This window comes from Rattus norvegicus, chromosome 7 (genome assembly GCF_021556685.1).
Source record: "Rattus norvegicus strain SHRSP/BbbUtx chromosome 7, alternate assembly SHRSP_T2T, whole genome shotgun sequence".
Lineage (NCBI taxonomy): Eukaryota > Metazoa > Chordata > Mammalia > Rodentia > Muridae > Rattus > Rattus norvegicus.
In genome coordinates this window covers 141,187,209-141,207,678 of record NC_141540.1, presented here as the reverse complement: position 1 = coordinate 141,207,678, position 20,470 = coordinate 141,187,209, and the positions used below count along the sequence as shown (strand labels likewise).

Here is a 20,470-nt window from a genome sequence, read left to right as displayed (position 1 = left end):
CCTCGGCGCTGACAGGCGGCTACGAGCCGCCCGGCGCCCCCGGTGCGAGCCCAGGCCGGGACCCGGATTGGACGCAGCGACGCTTCCGCCCGCAGGACCGGAAGCGGGCCTCCCGGAGGGAACGCGCGGACCCGGCCTGAGGTAGCGATGGTGAGCCGAGGACGGCGTCTCCTTGAGAGACCCAGTGCCCTCGTCGGTCCCTGGGGCCTCGGGGCCACGGGCAAGCGCTGCCTTGACCTCTGTGGGTGCCCGGGGCGGTGGCCCCGATGGTAGCGGCGACGCGGGAGGCGCAGCGCCCTCTAGTGGCGGCGATGCGGTAGGCGCAGCGCCCTCTAGCGGCAGCGGGAGCGAGCCTCCGCTCTCCGTCAATCAGGAGGCCAGTGTGGAACCCAAGAAGGATGTTTCACATCCCCTCTCTTCCTCAGCCCTCGCTCTCTGGGTCTCATGTGCCCTTGTCACATAATGCCTACTTGGAAGGGTTTCTAGGCGTCCAGCCGAGAGTTGACGGCCCTCTCGTGCCCGTAGGCCTTTTAACCGACACGAAGCACACTGAAACCATGTGTCTGAAGCCAGGTTTAGTGCGTGGTACCTTGGACCTGTCGCCTCAGTGTACTTCCTGTGGAACGTACTTGGGTTGTAGAATTCGGTGAAAAGTCAAGGATGAAATGTTTGCAAAGACTTCCAGGTCTGTGGAATGTCTCGATGTTGGGAGGGCTGGTGATTTTGACAGATGCAAAGCTGTACAGTGCAAGTACTGGGTAGATGAGGTAGGTAGGATAAAGAGTGACTGTTATGAGCTATATATGCTCAGCCCAGGGAGTGGCACTATTAGAAGGTGTGGCCCTGTTGGAGCAAGTGTGTCACTGTGGATGTGGGCTTTAAGACCCTCACCCTAGCAGCCTGGAAGTCAGTCTTCCACTAGCAGCCTTCAGATGAAGATGTAGAACTCTCAGCTCCTCCTGCACCATGCCTGCCTGAATGCTGCCCTGCTCCTGCCTTGATGCTAATGAACTGAACCTCTGAACCTGTAAGCCAGTCCCAATTAAATGTTGTCCTTATAAGAGTTGCCTTGGACACGGTGTCTGTTCACAGCAGTAAAACCATAAGACAGTAACCAAAAGATGGGTTCTCTCCGTTCTCAGGTAGCTTCTAAGTCCCTCACCTCCATCCTTGAGTGTATACATTTATAATCCCAGCCTTCCAATGGGGGAGATGGGAGGTAGAAATAGGAAAATCTCCAGAATCTCAGAAGCCAGCTTGCCTGGAACACCCTGCAAGGAAAAGAGAGAGAGAAGAGACCCTCTTTCTTTTCTTTCTTTTTTTTTTTTTTTGGTTCTTTTTTTCGGAGCTGGGGACTGAACCCAGGGCCTTGCGCTTCCTAGGTAAGCGCTCTACCACTGAGCTAAATCCCCAGCCCCAAGACCCTCTTTCAAAGTGGCAGACAGGACAGACATCTGAGGTTGTCCTCTGACCGACGTGTGGCATATTACATGCAGTAGGACACACACACACACACATGTACACACACTCACTTATATGCACACAGATAAAAATGAAAATCAAAGAGGAAATAATCAGCTGCAGGGGTGGCGGCCAATGCCGAGCCAGCTGGGGTCGGTTGGAGCAAGGTGTATGCACACACGGCTGAGCGTGAGCTGGAGAAAAACTAAAACTCCAGTTGTCAGAGTCAGGAAAATTGAGAGGCCTTGTAGACACTGGAAATCTATTCACCGAGTCGAGGCTTTTGAAGGAGACTGTCCACGGTGTTCTGTAGTAAACGTGCAGGAGATGAAGGGACAGGCATCATCTGTGAGTTCATTAAAGAAAAGCATTGCCTTACATGGAACTGGATCTGCATCGGTGTGTGAGCATTTTGCCTTCGTGCGTGCGTGTGTGTGTGTGTGTGTGTGTGTGTGTGTGTGTGTGTGTGCGCGCGCTCATGCCTGTGCATCAGGAGCAAGTGAGTTTTCTGGAGATGGCCTGCCTAATTTGCATGGCCTGCAATGGGTGAGCTCTGAGAATGCAGGGTCCTCAAAGACTTCATCCCGGGATTGCTTCTTACCAGCCTCCTCCTGGCAGCCTTTGGATCAAGGTGTAGAACTCTCAGCTCCCCCAGCGCCAGGCCTGCCTGGATGCTGCCATGATGATCAAGGCCTTGATGATAATGGACTGAACCTCAATTAAATGTTGTCCTTTATAAGACTTGCATTGGTCATGGTATCTCTTTACAGTAATGGAAGCCCTCACTAAGACAGATGGGTTCTGTTATCTGAGAAAGCTAAGGATAAAGGTCTAGGGAGAGAGAGTTGGATAAACATTCTGGGGATTTGGGTGAGGTCTGTCCCTACAGATAGCAGAGGACATTAACAAAGGCTATGCCAGGCCTTCTGAGTGGAAACCAGGCATACATTTCTTCCACTGAGAAGACAACCTGGTGTGATTGACATCCCTGGGCTTGCTAATGCTTCTTTGTGAGCACCCATGCCCTGTACATGGCATAAGGAAAAATCATGTATTTTGACTCAGTTGTCTGTTCCAGAAAGGAAGTCCTGGGAAGGAGCTTGAGGACAGGCAGGTAGGGGAAGAGACAGTGACAACTGCCTGTGTTCAGGTGACCACCCCACTCCCACCCCACTCCCCTAGACAGGATTTCTCCAAGTATCTCTAGCCTTATAGACAAGGCTGGCCTTGAACTCAGATCCCAGTGCTGGGATCAAAGGCATGCATCACAACCGTGGGGCCACTTTCTCCTTTGTATACACTCCGTGACCTCAACCTAGGAACTGACTCTGGTCTTCCACATCAACCTAGTCAAGATAATCCCCAACCCCACCCCAGGTATGCCTAGCAGTCCCAAGTTGATTCTAACTCTGACCCAGAGGACAAATGTGAGGTTAACGTCACACTCTGCATAGCCAGGCTGAGCCTTTTGTTTCCGTGTCTCCAGAGCTGGAACCACAGGGGTGCGGCACTCTGGCGGGTGCACTCTAATCCCACCACACTAGGGAAGCAGAGGCAGGAGGATCTCAGCATTCCAAGGCCAGCCTGGTCTACCTAGTGAATTCCAGGCTAGCCCAGGCTGTATAGTAAACCCTGTTGTCAGTAAATAAGTATTTTATATAGGATTTTAAGTGCACTGCTTGCCGGGGGTGTGTCCCTATCATCTTCATATTCAAGAGGAGACCCACCTCAAAGAAGAACGGTGGTGGTCAGTGATAAAGACAGACACCGGACAGTCTCCTCTACCCCCAGGTGAACACTAAAGCACACACATAAATACCACACTCATATACACATACATACACACACAAATACATATCACACTCATATACACATACATACACACATACCACACTCATACACACATATGTACACATATGTACACACACAAATACATACCACACTCATACACACATATGTACACATACAAACACATACCACACTCATATACACATACATACACAAATACATACCACACTCATATACACATACGTATACACACAAATACATAAATAGAAATGTCAAAAATTAAGCCAGGCTGTGGTGGCATATGCTTTTAATCCCAGCCCTTGGGAGGCAGAGGCACGTAGATCTCTGAGTTCAAGACCAGCCTGGTCTACAAAGCAAGTTCCAGGACAGCCAGGGTTGTTACACAGAGAAACCCTGTCTCTTTTTTTTTTTTTTTCTTTTTTTTTTGGAGCTGGGGACCGAACCCAGGCCTTGCGCTTGCTAGGCAAGTGCTCTACCACTGAGCTAAATCCCCAACCCCAAGAAACCCTGTCTCAAAAAATAAAAATAAAAGTCAACAATTGATGGACACATAGAAGCTTTTTTTTTCTCTCTCTTTTTTTTCGGAGCTGGGGGCCACATAGAAGCTTTTAGAAGAGAGAGAGAAGGGTATGGTCATGCATACCCTTAATCCCAGAAGGCAGAGGCACCTGGGTTCCAGGATAGCCTGATCTACAAAGCAAACCTGATCTACAAAGCAAGGTCCCGGCCAGTCAGCGACACACAGACCCCTGTCTCAAAAGTTAAAAGTATAAAAAAAAAAAAAGAGAGGCCAACAAGATGGATCCGTGAATAAAGACACTTGAGTTCTCTCTCCTAGATATACATGGTAGAAAATGCCACAGTGCACCCGTGATGTGGGCACACCAGTCTGAATGTTTGTACCCGAGGAGGCCAGAAGAGGGCGCCAGATCCCCTGGAGCTAAAGTTTTAGAAGGTTGTAACCCACTGTAAGGAACCCAACTCTGGTTCTTTGCAAGAGCACCCAGTGCTCTTTAACCACCGAGCCATCTCTCCAGCCCCCACAGATAGTATCCTCAAATGGTCGCAGACCTGCAGTGCGGTAAATGGAGACCAGCTGGTGAAGTAATTGGGTTAAGCACAGTGTTTGCCTAGGATACCGCAAGCCCTGAGTTCCATCCCCAACACTACACACTGGGTGTGGTGGCACATGCTGTAACTTCAAGAAAGAGACTCAGAACTTTTATAAAAAGATAAAGAGAGGAGGGGATATATTTTGGTGGATGTGTGGTGAGGTGTGGGGGAAGGGGTGCCTCCCGGGGTCCAATAGAGTTTATTCAGAACATGAGGAGGGGACTTGAGAGGCCAGTAGAGGCAGAGAGAAGCAAAGAGAGAGAGAGAGAGAGAGAGAGAGAGAGAGAGAGAGAGAGAGAGAGAGGCCGGCCATGAGCACTTGGAGAAGGGGGGCTGGGAAGAAAGAGGACAGAATGGGAGAATGGGAGCAAGAAGGCTAAAGCAAGAGAGGGCGGAGGGGGCAAGCAGTCCCTTTTATAGTGAGGCAGGTAACTGTTGCCAGGTAACTGTGGGGCAGAGCTTAGACTAACCAGGCCATTCTCTCAAAAGGCTCAGAACTTTAGTAGAGAAAACTGGCAATGAGTAATTGTACTAAGGGCAGGAGAGAGGGCCCCCAGGGGACCTGAGCCTGGCAGCCAGGCACTTTTAAAGGAACAGCTTCCAAATATAGCAGAGGAGTCAAGGAGGCACTTTTGTTTCTTTCTTTCTGTTATAAGATGGAGTTTTAGGATTGTAGTTCAATCTTGCTTGGTTATTATGTAACCCATTTATCCTTTTACTCCTGGCACCTCCTCTGTTCTAGCGTCTCACGTGGTGGGCTACACGCATAAGAAAACTACCTGTAGCAACTCAGAGGGCAGAGTCGCAGCAACAGCAAACCCTTCCTGGGACAGCCTGCGGGTCTCGGGATTGGATGCTTCCTGGTTTCTGGACTGTTGACACTTTCTGTGCCTTTCACCCTTCATTTGGGATATTTCTGTAGGGATATCTTGCACACTGTGGATACACCTCATCTCTGTGACTTTAAAGGTCCCTTCTTTTCTTTTAGAGGGGTGGCGTGGGGGTCGGGGGTGTCTTTCTATGTAACCTTGGACTCGCTATGTAGAACTTGATCTGCCCGGCCTGTGCTGGTACTAAAGAGTACTTTCAAAACTCCCTTGTCAATGTCGGTTCCCCGGTCCACGACTTCTTTGGCACATCCTATTTGGAACGGTGTCTTCAGGACAGATGTTGAGTTTCCTCTGTATAAAATGGAGACACTCCGCTGTCCCTTGTTTCTCAACGGTGTGATTTAAGGCAGCAAAAGCACACATATGGAAGGAGAGCTGGCGAGGACTGGTGGGCATCTGGGATCGTCCATGTGACCCGTGGGGAAACCTCAGGAAGCTCTCCACCTTGTCCCATCGCGGCATCTCCAGCCTGACGGAGTCCCATCAGGTCTTGGCTGTGTTAACTTTTTGTTCGGGCTCCTTAAGCTTTCCTGCGATCCACACACTTAAAGGGAGGGTGATGGCTGGGTCTGACAGGGCTGCTGGTATTAAATTAGTTGATACACATAAAGTGCTTAGAGCACCCGGCATTTTTTATTTTTTATTTTTTTATTTTTTATTACTGCTTGGTTGTGCCTGCTGTTTCCTTAAAGACTTTAACCTTCTCAGTAGTCTTTGCCCAGAATCCCTTGGGCTGTTGCCAGCCGTCCCCCAGGCCAGGGCTTTCTAGCCATATTATTAGTCTGCAAGCGCAGCTAATTACAGGTGAAGAGGGGTGCTGTGTTGAATGCTGGGAAGGAATGTTAGCCAGAGACGTCCCCTCCGGTAGCCATTCTGTTCTGTTGTAGAATCTCACCGGCTGTCTGGGTTTCATTAGATAATATTCTCAATCCACTCAGCTTGTTAGGCAGTGTGTTTATTCATTTAGTGTTTGCTTCGTTTGGTTTTGCTTTGAGACAAGGTTTGGCTCTGTGACCCAGGTTGTCCACAAACTCTAGCCCCTCCTCCACAGTGATGAGATGACCGGCGCGGACAGTTTATCTTGGACTCAGACCTAAAAGGCAGTGACTGCTGCACACATGGTCTCTCATGTTCCAGAAAGGCCTATGGGACTCAGAAGGGGAATTCCTGAACATCGTGCCAGCACCTCTTGCTGGGGAATAGGGAAGCTGGACGTGAATCTCAGAAACTCTACTCTCGGGAAAGCAGAGCCCGTGTCTCTCAGCAGAGCTGGGGACTTAGGGAACCAGCTTCCAAGAGAGCAAGAGGCATCGGCAAGGCTGGAGATTGTGCATTGTATGTTTGTTAACAACAGCCAACAACCAAACACAGAAGCCAGCAGTCAAAAATCTTACTGTCGGGGGCTGGAGAGATGGCTCAGTGGTTAAGAGCACTGTCTGTCCTTCCAGAGGTCTTGAGTTCAATCCCAGCCCCAACATGGTGGCTCACAACCATCTGTAATGAGTTCTGATGCCCTCTTCTGGTGTGTCTGAAGACAGCCACAGTGTACTTATATATAATAAATAAATAGGGCTGGAGAGATGGCTCAGCGGTTAAGAGCACCTGACTACTCTTCCAGAGGTCCTGAGTTCAATTCCCAGCAACCACACGGTGGCTCACAACCATCTGTAATGAGATCCCATGCCCTCTTCTGGTGTATCTGAAGACAGCTACAGTGTACTTATATATAATAAATGAATAAATAAATCTAAAAAGAAAAAAAGAAATGGCTGCACTCGATCCATTCTTATAAAATAAATAAATAAATAAACCTTAAAAAAAAACCTCTCACTGTCAGCTTCTACCTGGTGGCTGTTTCAGGGGACTGAAGTACTTAGCAGCAGCAAGCTTCCATTTCCCCTTCTGTCCAGCCCAGTACAGTCTACGGAGAGCAAAAGCTACAGCGCTTGTCATATGTTGGACTTAGAACCCTCTTTGCTTTGGAGAAGCGCATCACTGAGACTTCGGAAAAGACCAGATGTCTGTGCTTCACTGTAACTCTGCACTGATTCTCAGCACCCTGACCATTTATGTCTCTGCAGTCACCACAGTGCACTTCAGAAAGCTTTATGCTCACAGGCATGAACCTAAACCTTTGAAAGGCGATTTGATGGGGAAACCACTTACACTCAGCAAAAACAGCAGCTGCAGCTTCTCCTCTGGGATTTTGGCCATGTTTACTGTACCAGCCATGAATGCCCTTCCGTGGAGCAAACTTAAGAACAGTCATAAAGTGATTGGTTGCTTACCCCTAAAACAGTCATTATTGCTCTTGCTTGGCCAGTCAGTAATGTAGTATGCAGGGCCAACAGCTGAGTGACAGCCGCGTGGATGAGAGTTCTCCCCAGCTGCCCGCTTAGCCCCGCCCAGCTCTGTGAGGGCTACCCAGGCACAGAGATGGCAGGATATTCGATCACATCGTGAACTCCCAGACTGTGAACTGTAAGAATCTGTTTCTAATGGTGACTCAGCCTTTGGTCCTAGAGCTTTCCAATTACTGTAAACAGGTACTTGTGGTGTGGTTCAGCCAGAGCACACAGTCTTAATCCAAGAGCTAAATGAAGTCAACCATAGGTGGAGCAAACAACCACGGGCGAGGAGTGGGTATGAGAAAACAGAAAGAAGGGTCATCGAGTTGAACGGTTTAAGAATACATGCAGAAGGAAGAAGGAGCCTTTTCCTTCTGGGACGATGGTGGCTAGGAAGGTCAGCCAAATGCTTGCTCTCTCTCTCTCTCTCTCTCTCTCTCTCTCTCTCTCTCTCTGAACTATCAGGTTTCCACCACAGCGTCTAGCTCCCGAGTCTTCATTTGGAAAAATCGAACATTTGAGATTTAGCTTTTGAAAACAACACAGGGGAAGTCTGCAGCCCAGTTCCGGCTTGAATGCACCGTGCCCTGCAACCCATAGCGGCTATAACCTGTACTGTCAGGGGCCAGGAGTTCTCCTTACAAAGCTGGGATGTAGGTGGGTGTTGGCTCCTTTGGTATCTCTTTGGTGCTTGCCCACTTGATCAAAGTTCCGAGCTGTCATGAGGTTTGCTACAACTGGTGAGAAACAGCTCTCATCCTTACAGTCTAGCAGGTCAGTAGGCAGCGGGCTCGAGAAGCCAATAGGAACTTTCCGCTGACGTGGACTGCTCTGTTTATTCCCTCTGCCAGCGTCTTCGCTGTCTCCACCTTCACCCAAACATCTTTATGAAAAACCAGGGAGCAAATGATGAATAAACCGGGGTGACAGGTAATCATGAATGTTGGGGCAAACCAAAGAATGGGACAGAAAGCGGCAACACTCGAGCCCAGAGGAAATAGATCTGTGGCCTCAACAACCCCCACCCCCATCACCAATCCAGTCAGCTGTCAGTTGGGCAAAGGCAGCCTGGACCCATCCCCAGCTTTTGGTGGTTTGCCTCACAGGGACCTGCTGGCAGCTTCCTAATTACTTGGGCCTCTGTCATCCTCCTTGTGGAGGCCTCTTCTTGTCCACCTGACAGGTTGTGACATCTGAGCTAGAGGAGGGCTGGGAGGAGTCAAAAAGAAAAAACAAACAAAAACAAACAAACAAAAAACAAAAAACAAACAAACAAAAAAACCCAGAAACTGATGAAGACAGCCAGTTATTTTTTTCTGGCCAAAACCTGTTTCTTCTGGATTGCTTATGAAATGATCCACTCGAGACGGTTACTGGCAACCATGCTGATTAAGCCAATTACAAGTTTTGAGTCGTTTTTATTGATGCCCAGACCAAGAGCAGGCTCCTGTCTCTGAAAAGTCCCTTTGTGCTCAAGCTCATGGGTACAGACAGCGTTTTAAAAGGCAAACCACAATTACGTTAGCGCTCGAGAGGGTTACATTAGTGAGGGGTTTACTGTGGCCAGTGAAAGCTGCTTTCTTTGCAAGGCTCAGCAGTATCTTCCAGACACTACATAATTTGTTTGGACCACGGTCAGTGTCAGAAACAGCGACAGAACCGTTGCCAAGGCCGCTGGGTGGTGTGGGGGGCAGGGGTGAGAAGTGCCTTACTTGAGTGTCTCACCCGAGGCTAAGAGGTGTCGAGGCAGACTCCATGTTGGGACGGAACTGGGGCTACCTGAATGGTTACAGTTTTCTCCTTTGGTTAATTCTTTGTTGGTTTTGTTAGAATTTTGGTATTTTGGGTTAGAATTTGTAGGTTTATCACTCTGTAGCTACATAAGCCTGGAACACACAGTGAAATCCAGGTTGGCTCGAAACAAGTGGTAATCCTTTTACCTCAGGCTCCAGGTACTGGAATTACAGGTGTGAGCCATCATGGCCTCTCCTCCTCCTCCCCCTCCTCCTCCCCCTTCCCCTCTTCTTCCCCCTCTTCCTCTTCCTCTTCCTCCCCCTTGTCCTCCTCCCCCTCCCTCTTCCTCCCCCTCCCTCCTCCTCCCCCTCCCTCCTCCTCCCTCTCCCTCCCCCTTGTCCTCCTCCCCCTCCCTCCTCCCCCCCATACTCTTCCCCCTCCCCCTCCCCCTCCCTTTCCTCCTCCTCCTTTTTCTCCTCCTCCTCCTTCTTTTTCTTCTCCTTTTTTGACAGTTCCCACTGAGTAGCCCAAGCTGGACTATAACTTGATAAATAGCCTGGAATAGCCTTGAACTCATGATCTTCCTGCCATGTTCTTCTGAGTGTCTGTGTACTTATGTGTGCATACACATGCGCATGTGGGTACGCATGCATACACACACACACACACACACACACACACACACACACACCCCATAACCAATAATGTTAGAGAGCTGGCTCAGAGGTTAAGAGCACTGGCTGATCTTCCAGAGGACCCAGGTTCAGTTCCCAGCACCCATGTGGCAGCTCACAGTTGTCTGTAACTCCGGTTCCATGGAATCCAATGCCCTCTTTCAGACTCCTCGGACCCTGCATGCACACGGCACACAGACATACAAAACATCCACACACACAAAATAATAGGGTAAAGAAAGCCCTGAGAAATATTAAAGATAATGGAAGGCTAGCAAGTTTATTTGGTTGGTAAATTGCTTCTTGAGCAAGTATGGGGAACTAGTTCAGATCTCCAGCACTCAGTAAAAGCCCCAGGGTGGCAATATGAACCTGTGACACCATCAATGTTGGTCTCACAGGCCAGCCATCTTTACATTTTTTTTCTTTTCTTTTTTTTTCCGGAGCTGGGGACCAAACCCAGGGCCTTGCGCTTGCTACGCAAGCGCTCTACCACTGAGCTAAATCCCCAACCCCCAGGCCAGCCATCTTAACCAATGAATGAGTTTCGTGTTCAGTGAGAGATCCTGTCTTAAAATAAATAAATAAAATAAAATGAGACATGGAGTGAACACCAGCATCTGGCCTACTCACACTCATACATACAGATTCACACACACATACACACACACACACACATGTTCATATATACACATCTATATATACACATATACAAACATCTGTGCATACACACATTCACACACATACCCATACACACACATCTCTGCACACACACTCATCTGTGCATACACATATGCACAGATCTATGCACACACATATGCACTCTCACACACAAATTCACATACATATCTGTACATGTGAACACTCCCTAACCTACAATGTATGTATATAAATAAATAAATAAATAAATAAATAAATAAATAAGGATGTGGAGCCTAAGTATGTACATCCGGCACTAGGGAGGCAGAGGCAGGAGGTTCAGGAGTTCAAGGACAGCCTCGCTACATAGCAAGTTCAAGACTAGACATAGCTTCAAGGGATCTCGTCTCCAGAAGAAAAGGAGGGGGAGGAGGAAGAGGAAGAGGAGGAAGAGGAAGAATAGGAGGAAGAAGAAGATGATGGGGACGAGGAGGAGGAGGAAGAAGAAGAAAAGGAAGAAAACACGGGGCTGGAGAGATGACTCCATGGCCGCTCTTCCGGAGAACTCAGGCTCAATTTCCAACACCCACATGGCGCTCACAACAATTTGCAACTCCAGGTCTAGGGCGTTAGGTCTGTCCTCAGATCTCTTTAGGCACCAGGCACACATGTGGTACACTTACGTACTTGCAGACAAAACACCCAGGCTGGCCTCAAGAGAGTCCAGCTTCTCTCTCCCTTCCAAATGCTGGGATTTAAGGTGTGTACCACTATGTCCAAACAAATATTTTTATTAAAAAAGATAATAAATTTTAAAAGTTTGAGCAATACTTTTATGCACACTATTTCGATAAAGATTCGTTTTATTTTCACTTATTTGCTGGTGTGTGGGCGTGTGCATCTGAGTGCAGGAACCCTGGGAGGCCAGAAGAGGGCGTTGGATACCCTGGAGCTCGAGTTGGCAACCAAACTCGGGGACTTTGCAAGAGCAGCAAGTGCTTTTCACCACTGAGCCGTACTTTCCAGCCCTGTCAAGTCTAATTTTTTTCAGGGTTTTCCCATTCATAATAAAATAAAATTAAGAGATGCCCATCTTTGTCAGACTCAGGGTTTCTTAAAAGGGGCTAGGAAGCACCACAAAGGTGAAAATGGACAGACAGCGCCACCTATGGGTGGCTGTGCTTAGTAGTCACCTTCTAAGCCTTCCCTCAGAGAAGGAAGTTTCATAGCATTTTCTTGGGGTCCGTGAAATCCCACGCTTTATTCCCTGTCAATGGCACTTTGTGATACTAGAATATAGACTGTACCGTCCTCCATCGAGTACTCACTACTAAAAGCACCATCCAGACATGGTAAACAGCGTGCACAAGCTCGGGTCCTCCCATGCCAGCGTGGGGCGCTCTTTCACAGTTATGTGCATGTGTGATGTTTAAAAGACACCAGGACCCGGGAGATGCTTCAGTGGGAAAGGCATGCGTCTCCTAGCTTGAAGATCCGGGTTCAATATCCAATACCCAGTGGAAGGTGACTCAGGAAAATCGGCTTCTGAGTTCTAGAGCCATGCACAACAGTATGTGTACATGGCTCACAGATAGATGGATGGACGGACGGACAGGCAGATGGATGGATGGATGGATAAATAGATAAATGTAGTGAAAAGAAAATAAAGACTAGGCACCACTGGACTGCTACCGTGTACTAGAAATTAGCAGGCGAGAAGAGCTTCAGCTTCCTGTCAGCACAGCTCATTCCTAATGTTTACTTCTGAGCACAAGGTGTTAGACCATCATTTGACCCCTCTAAGAGGCTAGTGACAAAACACAGGCTGTTCTCTCGTGGCTCTGAGGGAGGGGCGGGCATTCAGAAGGGACCTGGAAGCTGCCTCTCCTAGAACCGACCTCCGTCCGCTCCTTCAGCAGGTCGGTAGGTGTCGCTGTTGTTGTAAAGTCCGCGAGCTGCTCTTGCTAGCGCCATTTATGGGCAAGCTGAGGCTCTGGCGCTCATCAGATCGCCCAAGTCTTGTGGGGACAAGTAAGTCAGAGTCTTCTAGAGCTGCTGCTGTTACCAGGTGGAAACAGGGACAGCCCCGAGGGGTACTGATCATCCAGCTCTCCTTCGGGCTGAGGGAGGACCTTTGTTCCTCTGCACCCTAAAGATATTTTTACTGGCATCTTGCTCGGAGTCGAAAGCTCAGCCTGGCATGACAGAGGTAGCACACGCTTTTAAGACTAGCACTCTCAGGAGGCAGAAGTAGGCAGATCTCTGAGTTCGAGTCCAGCCTGGTCACCAGAGTGATTGCCAGGACAGCCAGGGCTACACAGAGAAACCCTATCTTGAAAAACAAACAAACAAACAAGCATCCAAACAAAAACTTTAAATGCTCGCCCTGAATAAATTCTTTATAAGACATAAAAGATAAACGTGCTATGTCTCATTAACCCACTTTGTCTTTAGCCCCTCGGTAAACACAGCACAAAATAACAGGTGGGAGTTTGCCTTCAGAATCCCTCTTATACCTGCCCCCTCTACCACCATTGTCCCCCGAACTGATCAGAAGGTGCAGGAGGCTGACATCTTGAGGTTTCTCTGACTGTGGCTAGAGCAAAAGGAAATTCGTCAGGCAGCACTGGCCTTTGCCCTCTGCCGGCCTGGGTGCCTCTCAGACTCTCACCAGGGGCCCAAGGGAAAGGCACTAGCATTCCTTTAGCAGTTAGAGCATGTGGAATGGTGAAAATGTCCTCCCAGATAAATAGGTATAGTGTGACGTTGTCAAAACAGCCCCATGACCCGCCTGGTATTCACCAAGAGAAAACTCTGGGCGCGGCACACTGTTCGAACGAAGGAAAGTCCTCCAGGGACAGGAGGGGCAGCTGAGTGTGGCTGGTGTGTTCGTGTGAAATGTTTAAAAACAGAACTGAAAAAAGTCTAAGGTAATAAAACATAATAGAAAAAAATTAAATGTAAATGGTGCTTGATGTGGTGGTGCACGGCTTTAATCCCAGCACTTGGGAGGCAGAGGCAGGAGGTTCTCTGTGAATGTGAGGCCAGCATGGTCTACAGAGCAAGTTTCAACCCAGTCAGGGATACATAGGGAGAGCCTATTGGGTCTCATATAAATCTACACACATATAACATGCACACACACATACATATACCTGCACATACACATATATTAGCATATATACACACATGCAAGCACACACACATATGTAGATACATACATACACACATATGTATATCAACACAAACACACAGACATACATATATATACATATACATTCACAAATATGTATATGTACACACGCACACACAGACACATGTATATACACACATGCACATACATAGACACATACATACACACAGGTGTATATATATATGCACACAAGCACATACAGACAGACATGCATATACACACATGTATAGATACATATACACAAGAACACATGTAAGCAAACACACATACCAAGCGCACAGACACACCTGTACATACCCACATGCACATATGTATACATAATACACACATATGCACATGAATGCACATACACACATACATACACACATGTGTATATACACACATGCACACAGCACACACATGTACACAGGTGCACACATACATGCATACACACATCTGTACATTTGTTATTAATGTGATGGAAGGTAGCTGCCCTGCAGATGAAGACTAGCTTCAGTTGAGCTCCTGTGAGACCCTAATAAAGGTGTCAATAGTTCAAAGGGGCTTTTAACTCATTTTAGTGGACGTTTAACAATATTTAAACTAGACGAATAAGGTCACATTATTACCACACTTTGACTTGCAAAATAACTTTTGCTTTTTTTTTTAAACAGAATGTTTGCTTGTCTGTAGTCTTCGCTCTTCATTCAAGCAAAATTCTATAGTTCATATTTGCTGCCAATTAAAATTAGTGAGTACAGGTCGGGTGTGGTGGCTCACGCCTTTAATCCCAGCACTGGGGAGGCAGAGGCAGGTGAATTTCTGTGAGTTCGAGAACTTTGACTCAAGTTCTTTTTGAGAGAAGATCCCTTACATAACAAAGCCTGGCCTAGAACCTCCTGTGCAGCCCAACGCTGGCTTCAGACTAGAAATTCTCCTGCTTTGGCCTCACGGTGCTGGATACAGGTGTGCATTGAGAATGGTGAGAAAGCTCAGAGGTAAAGGTGCTTGTCACTCAAGCCTGACCACTTGGGTTCGATCCCTGGAACCCACATAAAGGTGGGAGATGGCTCAGTGTCTGAGTGCTGGCTTCTCATGTAGAGGACCTGTGTTTGATTCCCAACATCTACATGGTAGCTTACTATGGTCTGTAACTACAGTTCCTGAGGATTGGATGCCCTGTTCTGACCCCTGTGGACGCTAGGCACACACACACACACACACACACACACACACACACACACACACACATATATAGTAGGCAAAATACCCAAGAATAAGCTAGAAAGGTAATTATGCAAATGAGCACACTTGTTATTACTTCTTAGCTTTTCTGAGGGAAAGAACATAGAGACCTCTGTCTGTTATCTAAGCCAGGAAAACAAAGCACAAAGCATCCAAACAGAAACAGTGTGTGTGAGGGAGTGTGGTGTGTGTGTGTGTGTGTGTGTGTAAGTGGTGTGTGTGTGAGTGGTGTGTGTGTGTGTGAGTGGTGTGTGTGTGTGTGAGTGGTGTATGTGTGTGTGTGGGTGTGGGTGTGTGGGTGTGTGAATGGTGTGTGTCTGTGTGAGTGGTGTGTGTGTGTGAGTGGTGTGTGTGTGGGGGGGTGTGTGAGTGGTGTGTGTGTGTGTGTGTGTGTGTGTAAGTCTGAAGCCAGCGTCCACACATGGTTCCCACGGAGTGACTTCGGGTTGGCAAGAAGCACTCTTATCAGCCATCGCTCCTGTGTTTGGTTTTGTTGAGAAATCTCCATACTGACTTCCATAGTTGTCTGCACTGGTTTCCATGTCTCCTATCAGAGGACGGTCCTCTTTCCCCACATTTTTTTTTTTTTTGTTGTTGTTGTTGACACTTTTTTTTTTTTTTATTCTTTATTTCGGAGCTGGGGACCGAACCCAGGGCCTTGCGCTTGCTAGGCAAGTGCTCTACCGCTGAGCTAAATCCCCAACCCCTAATTTTTTCTTTTTTAAAATACTTATTTTATATACGTGAGCACACTGTGGCTGTCTTCAGACACATCAGAAGAGGGCATCAGATCTCATTACAGATGGTTTGTGAGCCACCATGTAGTTGCTGGGATTTGAACTCAGGACCTCTGGAAGAGCAGTCAGTGCTCTTAACCACTGAGCCATCTCTCCAGAGCCTCACATTCTTTTTTTTTCTTAATGATAGCTATTATGACTGGAATAAAATGGGATCTCAAAGCAGTTTTAATTTTCATTTCCTGATGGTGAAGAGAGTTGAATTGAGGCTGAAAAATATTCGCTGCTCCTGCCGAGGTTCCCACCATCTGCACGGCAGCTCACAATGGGCAATTCAGTTCCAGGGAATTCAGTATCCTCTCTGGCCTCTGTGGGCTCCCATACACAGGGGGCGCATATACACACGTGCAGACAAAGCATTCATATACATAAAAATAGCTCTTAAAAATGAATTTTTCTTAATGAATCTTTCTTTAAAGCAAAGAAAAATCTAAAGAATGTTTGAACTTTTTTTCATTCTTTTTTACCCCTGTTTTGTTTTTTCTTTCTTTTTCTTAAGACATGGTCTCTTGTAGCCCAGTCTAGCTTCTAATTCCCTAAGCAGTGAAGAATGACCTTGGATTTCCGACCCTTTATAGCTCCACATCTCGTTTATGCAGGAGAATCTGACCTAGGGTTTTATGCCTGCCAGGCAAGCACTCTACATACTGAGTCATATCCCTAGTCCTGAATTTTTCATATTTAAGACTTAAAAGATTGGGGAGATCAGTTGCATTAAGATCGGCTTCTTAACTCTGCGGTGGACCACAGTGCACCCTGGCCTGTGAGGTTCCGGCCTGCCAGGCAGAGCCTCTGCCTGTTTGCTGCAGGTGTCCCCATCTGACAGCCTGGTGAGAACACTGTGGTTCGGGGCTGATGGTAACTCTGAACTTCCTGGCTTCCCTGCAGCTAATTTTCCTTAACTAGTGGAGGGTATCATCCAGCCGTTCCCAGCGTTTGTTATGTTTGGGCCAGTGTCGGAAGTGGAGTTGTCTGTAAGATGATGCTGAGCTTAAAGTAGAACCAAACCTGTGGTCCGAGACCATGAGAAAGCCCATGGAAACCCCCATTCCACATCCCTCAAAGAAAATTGCAAATGGGAAACCTCAGCGTTTCCAGAGTTGGCTCCTCACCCTAGAAAGAAAAACATCCAGTCGTTAGTTTTTACTTTCGGGGCAGGGCTGGACTCAGATTTGCCTTGAATCCAAGGATGACCTTGAGCTTCTGATCCTCCTGCCTCCACCTCCCCAGCGCTGGGATGCAGGCGCCGATGAGCACCCCTGGTTTCTGTGGTGCAGGGGCCGAAGCCAGGGCTTGGTGCCTGATAGGCAGGTACTCTGGGGACTGAGCTACGACTCCCAGCACCACACAAATCAGGCGCTGTGGTAGGTGGCTGCATCCCGGTGCTTGGCCTTGTTCTGCTTTCTTACAGACGCCTGTACTTGTTTCCTTCCCCCTTGTGTGTGTGTTTGAGGTGGCCTCTCACGAGCCCTGAGGCCAGCCTTGAACACGAAGCCAAAGAGGACCTTGAACTCTGGTCCTCTTACCTCCAACTTGAAAGTCCTGAGATTATAGGCATGAAACACGTGTCTGGTAGGAAATTTTAATAACAGTTAAACAATGAAATAGTTATGCAAGTATGTTCCTTGGGAATCTCAGCTATTGTAGCTATGCATGCACAGTATAATTTTTTATTAATTCTTAAATTGGTGTAAAATAATAGATTTCATCATGACATTTCTTATATATGTATATAATTAGACCCAGCTCCTGTTTTCTCTGTAAATAATATAATTTTAACGATGTCTGACGAGGACTTGTAGCTTAGGGTTGTATAGAAACTTCTAGTTAAATAGTCTTTTTTTTTTTTTTTTAAACTTGACCTTTTATTTTGTTTGCTGGTTTGACTTTTTCAAGGGTTTCACTCTGTAGCCCAGGCTGGCCTGGAGCTTTCTGTGGAAGCCCTGGCTATCCAGAAGAGGGCATCAGATCTCTTTACAGATGGTTGATCTGAACTCAGGACCTCTGGAAGAACAGTCAGTGCTCTTAACCATCAAGCCACCTCTCCAATCTGAGAAGATAGATTTTAATGTTAGACATTCCTTACTTTCAGTGTCAGAAACCATGTGGGAAAGGCTATGCCAAGTGAGTTTTCTGGAGATGGCCACCATTTTGCATGGCTGTGACAGGTGCACTCTGGGATACAGGTCCCCAGAGATGTCATCCAGGACTGCTCCTTGATGGTCAGATGCCCTTCCTGTCACTGTTACACAGCCTCGTGAGTCCCGGCCATCAGCCCACCCTCCTGGGTGATCTCCTGCAGAATCAATGTGAAGATGGACTTTCATGTAGTAATGCTGTGAGGATGAATTGATGATTTCATAATTCCCAAGCTGATACAAGTAATTTTAAGCCCCCGTAGGTACAACTGCAGACAGAGCTCTGTAGACCTTCATGTGCCACGGGCTAATTGCACTGGGAAAAGAAAGCAGGCTTGGAACAAATTTACAATTATGGGAAACATTCCTTCTAGGTTAGGAACGAGGCCACTATCTGGCAACTAAAGGCCATAAAACCGGGAATGGGCAGCTTATTGTAGGTGCAAGGATAGAAAATAAATGATGGACTAATCTATCTATACAAGACTTCAAAATAATGAGACAAATAACAAAATAACAAGGCAGATTTGTCTCTTGACGAGCTGTGCTAACTCATGACATAAAATTTATCGCTTTAAACTTACAATGAACTTATGGAGCTAGAAAACAGACGATGACTAGTCAGGTACTTAGTGGGAAGGCATGTAAACAATTTTGCTGTAACTCTTTAAGCCTTGTTGGCCTGTGACATGAACTATTACCTTAAACTTATGTGAACTCATGGAGTGTAAAATGCCTAGAGAGCCATGTGACCAATTATCCCGAGAAGGTGCAAAAACCGAGTCTTCTTCCACTTCATCCAGGACGCATGTGTCTATGTGTGCCTGACCTCCTTCCCTCCCTCCCTCCTTCCTTCCTTCCTCTTTCTTTTCTCTCTTCTCCTCACCTCTCCTTTTCTTTTCTCTCTGACTCACAAAGAGGTAACAGTCTCTGAGCCTCTTGCCTGGCCAGTGAGGGGTCCCTGAGTCAAAGAGAAAAGAACCCAAGTGACTAAGTTTCTTTTCCCCTGCTGCTTTCAGCAGGAGTTGATTGCCAGAAGCCATCAGCCTTCGCCCAGTTGCCATACCCCTCATGACTGGGAACATGAACGTCTGCTGGCATCCCAGCATTCCAGGGAGCCTCAAGAATCAGTGGCTTTCTGACCGGGAGAGGTGACAGGATGGTGCAAACCTGTAACCCCTGACCTCCAAAGTGGAAGCAGGAGGCTAGCCTGTGCTACATGAAACCCTGACCAGAAAGAAAAGAATGGGAAAACTCAGAAAATACTTTCAAAACCCATTTGTTTGATCTAGTTTTTAATCTATCTATCTATCTATCTATCTATTTTGGTTTTTCATTTTTTATTATTAATTTTTATTCATGAGTACATTATAGCTGTCTTCAGACACCAGAAGAGGGCATCAGATCCCATTACAGATGGTTGTGAGCCACCTTGTGGTTGCTGGGAATTGAATTCAGGACTAGAAGAGCAGTCCGGTGCTCTAAACCACTGAGTCATCTCTCCAGCCCTATTTTGGTTTTTCAAGACAGGGTTTCTCTGTGTACCCCTGGCTGTCCTGGAATTCACTCTTGTAGACCAGGGTGGCCTTTGAGATCTGCCTGTCTCTGCCTCCCAAGTACCAGAGTGCTAGAATTAAAGGTGTGCACCACCACCGTTCATGTTAAAAGACGTGTTTACTCATATATGTAAGAAAGTCTTGCTTGCCAGTGTGCTTGGTGCCCGTGGAAGTCAGAAGAGGGCATTGGATCACTTGGAACTGGAATTACAAGTGGTTGTGAACCATTATGTGGGTTCAAGGAACTGTCCTTTAGAAGAACAGCCAGTGCTCTTAACTGCTGAGCCATCTCTCCAGCCCCTGGTTTTTTTAAACAGGACTTTGGTATAAACTCCAGGCTCGCTGTGACCTAGAATCAATGCTTTTGCCTCGGCCTCCTGAATGCTGGTGTCATAGCCGACTACCAGCGTGCCTGACTCTTTTTGTTTCCTCTGACTGATTGGCTGCTAATCAACCGCGTGCAAGTTTTTTGACATTGTATCATCACCTTACATTTTAAATAACATTGGCGTGGTAGTTTGAATAGGTCTGCCCTCAACAGATTCATGTGTTTGAATACTTGGCCATAGAGAGTGGGACTATTAGGAGGTGGGGCCTTGTTGGAGGAGGTGGGGCCTTGGAGGAGGTGGGGCCTTGTTAGAGGAGGTGTGGCCTTACTGGAGGAGGTGTGACCTTGGTAGAGGAGGTGTGGCCTTACTGGCGGAGGTTTGTCACTGTGGGGTGGGCTTTCAGGACTCCTATGCTCAAGCTCTGCCCAGTATGGAAGAGGGTCTCCTCCAGCACCATGTCTGCCTTCGTACGTCCATGCTTCCCGCCATGATGATAGTGGACTGAACCTCTGAGACTGTAAGCCAGCCCCAATTAAACATTGCCCTTTATAAGAGTTGCCTTGGT

General features: G+C 47.4%; 1 long non-coding RNA gene across 1 annotated transcript; it reads right to left on the bottom strand.

Annotated features, from left to right (window-relative positions):
* Nucleotides 1–1,303: 1,303 nt before the first annotated feature.
* LOC148004985 (uncharacterized) lies at nt 1,304–8,886 on the bottom strand. Its single transcript, XR_015626037.1, has 2 exons — nt 3,777–8,886; nt 1,304–3,663 (listed from the first exon to the last, which is right to left on the bottom strand). It is a non-coding gene; the product is annotated as an uncharacterized LOC148004985 (long non-coding RNA).
* Between the last annotated feature and the right edge of the window lie 11,584 nt (nt 8,887–20,470).